At 42.2% G+C, this 6,000-nt stretch overlaps 1 protein-coding gene across 5 annotated transcripts in view; it reads left to right on the forward strand.

The window, feature by feature from the left end:
* Positions 1–6,000, forward strand: part of Runx1t1 (RUNX1 partner transcriptional co-repressor 1) — a 151,933-nt gene that overhangs the window by 29,055 nt on the left and 116,878 nt on the right. The gene's annotated exons all lie outside the window — the stretch shown is intronic.

Here is a 6,000-nt window from a genome sequence, read left to right on the forward strand (position 1 = left end):
GCGTGTGCTGCCACTTGGCTAGAGGCTTCTGAATGTCTGTTCTGAACCACGGACGAGGTGTTAATGACCCACAGAACGCTCTGCTCCAGGTTTTGCTGGGAATGGACTTGGTCAGAGGCTCCACTCACAAGAAAAAGCTCTGCTGAGACAAAGTTGATAGTCAGCACGAATGTTGTGTGATCCTGGTTGGCACTCTAGTGGCTGGGAAGGAATTCGAGGTTGTGTGACTGCCTGCCCTCCCTCAACGAGGCCTAGCAAAGTATTCAGCTTCTGCGGCCATTGCTTCGAAAAAATCCCTGCTTGACCCTGTCCCATAGTCTCAGCTCCATGTAGCTCCTTATTCCTCAAAATACGTACTGGCTTATTATTATTGTTGTTGTTGTTGTTATTGTTGTTGTTGTTGTAGTTTGTCTGTTGCTTATTTGAGACTGGGTCTCTTAGTGCAACCTAGGCAAGAGAGACTTTGAACACTTGACCCTCCTCTTGCCAGTCCTGGATGTGGTGGGATAGCAGGTGTGTGCCACACAGAGATCTAACTGACTGCCTTAGAGTTCTCAGGAAGGCGGTGGCAAATGAGTATTCATTTAAGAACACAGAACATGAAGTGATTCCTTGCAGAGTTTTCCATCCCTCCGGGGGAAGTTCTGCCCTTTGGTTTCTGCATCTATATTTCTTTTCCTTTGCTCCCTCCTTCGTTTATTTATGCCTTTCTATTCGAGTAGTGAGAGATGCCAGTTAAAAGGGGAAGGCAAGGAGTGCAGTTGTGATCCCTAGATGGCATTTCTCTCATGTTTGCTTCCTTCGTCTTTCTTAGTTTATGGACTCCTGTTATTAAACATTCATTTTGCTAGCTCTTACCTAGGTTGGTTATCCTTCCACTATTTTGCGCAGAGAAAAAAGAATGGTGTTGATATTGGAACTTAAAGGCAACAAGATAATGAGAGCAACCATCGCTGATTTAGAATTGTTTTCTACGTTTCCGCATCTGAACAAAGTAGCTATTTAAGAGGAGAAGAGAACTCAGCATTTTGCCTCGTTATCTCTATAGGGGTTCACATTATATGGCAAAAAATATCTAAAGTGGCACTTAAATATTGAAAAAGATATTGGATTTAAAAACTTGAGTACATTCTGTAGATACATAAAGTTATCATCTCCTCTCACCCCATCCCCCATCAGTCACATTCTCCATCGGTCACACAGAATATGTCTATGGCCTGACTGCACTGAATCTTTTCAGGGTGTAAAAGCATATCAAGAGAGAAACCAGTATAGGGACATGCTCCATCATGAACCATAGCATATCCATTTATTATAATTATAATATGCAAAGCCTGAGTCCCCAGCATCAAAAAAATATCACAGATTCCATGCAGAATTTCAACCCCCTTTCTAGCTTTCTATTCCTCCTTGTGTGTGTGCAACTTAAAAGTCGTGGCCATTAACAAGCATGTTTACTGCTGCCTGCTTTAAAACTTTCAGGTTTCCTTTGTTTTTCCTGTGGTGTTAATAATGTATTCCTAGTTGTTTCTTCCTCTGTGATAGTAATAACTGTATAGAAATAGGAGCTTGGGAATTGAGTTCATCCAAGAAGCCAAGAAGAACAAAAACCACACACACTTTGCATTTGCGAGCACCTGGAATCCATTGGGTTCCCGGAGTTGTAATTTGGAAGCAGACAAAGCAAAGAATTACCAGCTGAAGAGCTGGCGCTGTGAGTGAGAACGGCCTGAGGAGGCGCCAGAGTCTGGTTTGTGTGGGGACTTTTGAGGCAGGGAAACAGAACCCGGGGCACACTGCCAGCTTGGAAACTAGTGAAACTAGAAAGCTGCTCTGTGTCTCCTCTGGTGGTTTGCTTGTCGTTGCATTGTTTTGTTTTGCTGCTTGGAGTGAACATCAGAGCCGTGGGCATGCTAAACTCACCCTGGACCGCTGAGCCCCACCCCTCGACCCAGCTCAGGAGTCCCGAAGCACCCCCAGGATGTACACGCCCAGTGCTTGTTTCTCTAGAAAGCATTTGGAGCCGTTTCTTCTTAATAGGTGTCCCTGTGAGTGGTAGATGGGTTCGGAGTCGCTGGGAGTGGTTATCTTGCCTGAGAAACTTGCTCTTACAGGCTATTAAGGACAATTCTGAGATGGGTTTATTATAGTATTTTGTATATTAAAAATAAAAATCTCTTGGCTTTCAGGACCGTGAAAGGAAGGAGCGACAGGAAACTCTCGTGCGGAGTTCTGTGTGTTTAATAGTCCTGCATATGGGATAGGATATTTAGGTAGCACCGATTCGTATATATTGCCTAGGATCTAGTAGACATATTTGTCCTAATAAAGAGAATGCCTTTTGAGATTCTCTTACCAACAAGGCCCTGTACACTTTTGAGCATGAATGCCAAGATAGGAAAGTTCATTCTTAGGTAAAATTGATTTGGTGAGGAGAACTTGTGTTTATTTTAGTAATTTTTTTCTCTGGTCTGATATATAGGGGTAGGATCGTATTAATGGGTTTTGCCCCACATGGAGCTTAGAGCTTATTGTAGCATTGCACTGATCCCAGGTCAGTGTGATGCGTGAAATCAATTTATTTGAATCTCTTTGCCTCTATAGGAATTTGGCAGTGTGCCAGTTGTTTTCATTTAATGTTCTTTGTGTTGAACACAGACAAGCAGGCAAGCTTTTGTGTTCTTCCCTCTTCGGGTCTCTGTCTCTTACAGCCAATATTTTGCTCTGTGGATTTTGAAACGGAGGGAGGCTATACCGAGGGTGTGTGTGTGTGTGTGTGTGTGTGTGTGTGTGTGTGTGTGTGTGTGCATTTATTCATTGCTCAATATACAAAAGCATACAGTGAGACTTTCTTTTCTTTTAGATTTCCTTTTCCCCTTCATGACCTGCAGTGTTGACATTATACGTAAGAAATACTTAAGAATTTCGTTGAGCTAGGATTCTTGTTGAAATCAAACAGATTCTAGGTGATTCCTTGTACTAATGGCAATCACTTGAAACAATTGTAGGAATTACAATAAATATTTAATTTGTGAACTAGACTATCAGAAACCATTTTTTAGGAGTATTTACTCAAATTTATCCTTTAATCAAACACACATTAAAAGTAATGCTTTTTCTTTAACCCATTTCAAGACACTGCTGTATATGACCTGAGTTTGTTTTATATGATGCTCTACTAAAGTTCTTCGATTTGGGGACAATTTTTTTTTTCTTTTCAAAATGTGCAGGGTTAATTTCTGGGAGTGGTGGAGAGACTTTTTTTTCCCCATTGTGTGATAAATTCAGATCTATACATGGCTGTTTTTGTAGGCAGCGGGAATTGTTTCTGGGTTAGATTTTGGAAGAGGCAGAGAAAGGAAATAAATGCCAGAGAGTGAAAGGAGAATGTTCTATTGATGCTCCAGGCAGTTCTTGCGGAAGTTGATATGCAGAACCAAGGAGCCAAGGCTTCGGGGTCAGGCTCCTAGCCACCAGCCCAGCTTCCTGGTTTAATTACCTGAAGAGCAAAACAGTCAGCCAGGGAGTGTGTGAAACCCCGGGATCTCCTGCAGCCTCCTGGCCTGCTGACATCCTTCAAGGCCAGTCCTGTGGGTCCCTCTGTGTCAGGCTGGTTCACGCCTGGATTCCTTTCTTTCAGGAGGCATTGTGTATAAGATGGTCTGGCTGTGAATTTTCGATTTCTGCCAGTGCCTCGACTCCTGCTCATTCCTTCTGGTTTATATAAAGCCAGTTAGGTTTGGCTTTTCCTTCACAGAACTTAAACATGGGGAATCTTTCAGTTTGTACCTCTGGTCTTGCTATGGAAGAATCCCCCAACCCTCCAACATGTTAGCTAACAGAAGAGTGGCCCCAGTTTCCTGAGAACTCATTTCTCAGTGTTTGTGTGATCACATCCTGTGTGTTGCTATTACGGGGTCAGACCCACTCATAGTAACTTAGTGTGCAACTAACAGTTTTGAAATGATTTATTTAGTCACATATGAAAATAGAACATCCTGTTTTTAAAAGAAAGGTTAGAGGATTTTCAAGAATGGGTCTTCCTCTTTTTCCTTGGAATTTGAATATAGTGTTAACATTTGCAGCAGGGAGGGGCACAGACCCTTTGGTGGAGCAGGAGGTGGTGAGAAATAACATTGCTCAGCAATATGTCCAACTTTGGGGGCGTTGCACAGGGAAAGTATTCTAAGAATTGCTTGGAGATTGAATCATTTGGGAGACCTCCTGGATAGAACAAGATGTTACCTTCCCCAGGAGAAGTCTGCCAGCTTCTTTCTCTCCCTCCTGCTGACTGATAAAGTGTCCTCATCAGTCAAGGAGCAAGGGGAGCAAGGATGGTGGTTAGTTTTTCCTTCAAAAATCAGTGGAAAGTATGACTTCATGTCTAGTAATTTGGTTTGTCCAACTACCTCATTAAGCTTCTGTAATGCAGTCTGAAGGACATTCATGTTTTAGTGGCACCCGTTTGCCTACATAAAATATAAATAAGAGTTGCGGGCATGTAAAAAGAGTGGTGTTTTTTTAAATTTCATATATATATATATTTGTTTATTTATTCACCTTACATCCCCACATCCACCCCTCTCTTCTCCAAGTCTTCCTTCCCACAGCTCTTTCCCTACAATTTCCGCTTTCCCTCTGAGAAAGGAGAAGCCTCCCTTGGGTATCACCCAACCCTGGCACATCAAGTCTCTGTCAGACTAGGTGCATCCTCTCCCATGTGTTCTTTTCATGAATGCACAAACATAACTCCACTCCTAGCAGTCAGTTCTGTATGCTCCTTTTCCCAAAGAATGATAAACAGGTTGGACTTTGTAGGGAAGATTTCCATGGGCATTATTAAAAAACCAACAATGACTTTTTTTTATTCAAATAATATTTGTGGAGATAATATGTGTGTTTGAATATTTGTATGTTGCACCATAGACAAGTATATAATCATTTAAATAGCTGGTCTAGCCTGGTGTACCTGGTCACTGACCTGGCCTGGTGGTCTGTTACCCACAGGCATTAGGCACCTCTTCCTGATACCCTTCTCCACAGGCTTGCTCCTGTCTATTTATTTAGGGGCCTGCTGCGTTTCCTCCAGAGTTTTTCTTCAACATCAATATGCACAGGGAGAAAAATAGTATAAAAATATATTTTTAGCCACTGCCAATGTTTGTAACTCGTCCTCTACACACAGACTCTTCATTAAGCCCCACCCTGCCTCCTGAGCTCCCAACTTTTGCTAGTTTTTTTTTTTTCACTCCCAGCCATAGTTTTTTGGAATGCAGGTGACAGCAGCCCTGCCACTATCCACAAGGCACTGAATTTAGCAGGAGAGGGCTGTGAAAAGGTGCAAGACAAATGGCTAGAGCCGTAGTTTTGAGGAGAGTTTGCTCTGTTAATCTGGAGCAGACTGGACAGAAAAAGGTGATAGGGAAGGGAGAAGATGGGTAGGAGTCGCTCTGGCCTAGGGCAGGTTGCCAGTTGTGTTAGTAATCTCATTCTTCGGTCAGTGGAAATTCCACAGGAGTGGAAAGGGAACCTTTTCACATAAAAGGCAATTTTGACAAATTTTCTGAAAACATTAATGAGATATATAATTCAGAATAATTCTACTAAGTTGAAGTGCTGAAGTTTCTAAGTGAACTGAGCTGGGATTCAAAGATTTGAATCACTCTGCCCTATTTTCTGTATTTCAGCCTGTACAGCGTATACTGAACGCTTTTATCTCATCGGGGGTGGGGGTGTGGGTGGGGGCGATGGGTATGCATGACGAGCACTGCTGACGTCATTATAAAACATCCATTTTAAAATTCACCTTGGTGCTATAGCAGATACAGATACTGGGGACTATTTGGACAAATAAAGCACATTTTGGAATAGAATTTGGTAACAGAACTCATTCTAACTGAAAGTGGTTTTACTTTTGAACGTCTGAATCTATGTACAAATGTAACAAATCTGAGTAGGTGCATAGATTTTAAGAATTTGCAATATGGAGAAAAGGTGGTG

This window comes from Rattus norvegicus, chromosome 5 (assembly GCF_036323735.1).
Source record: "Rattus norvegicus strain BN/NHsdMcwi chromosome 5, GRCr8, whole genome shotgun sequence".
Taxonomy (NCBI): domain Eukaryota; kingdom Metazoa; phylum Chordata; class Mammalia; order Rodentia; family Muridae; genus Rattus; species Rattus norvegicus.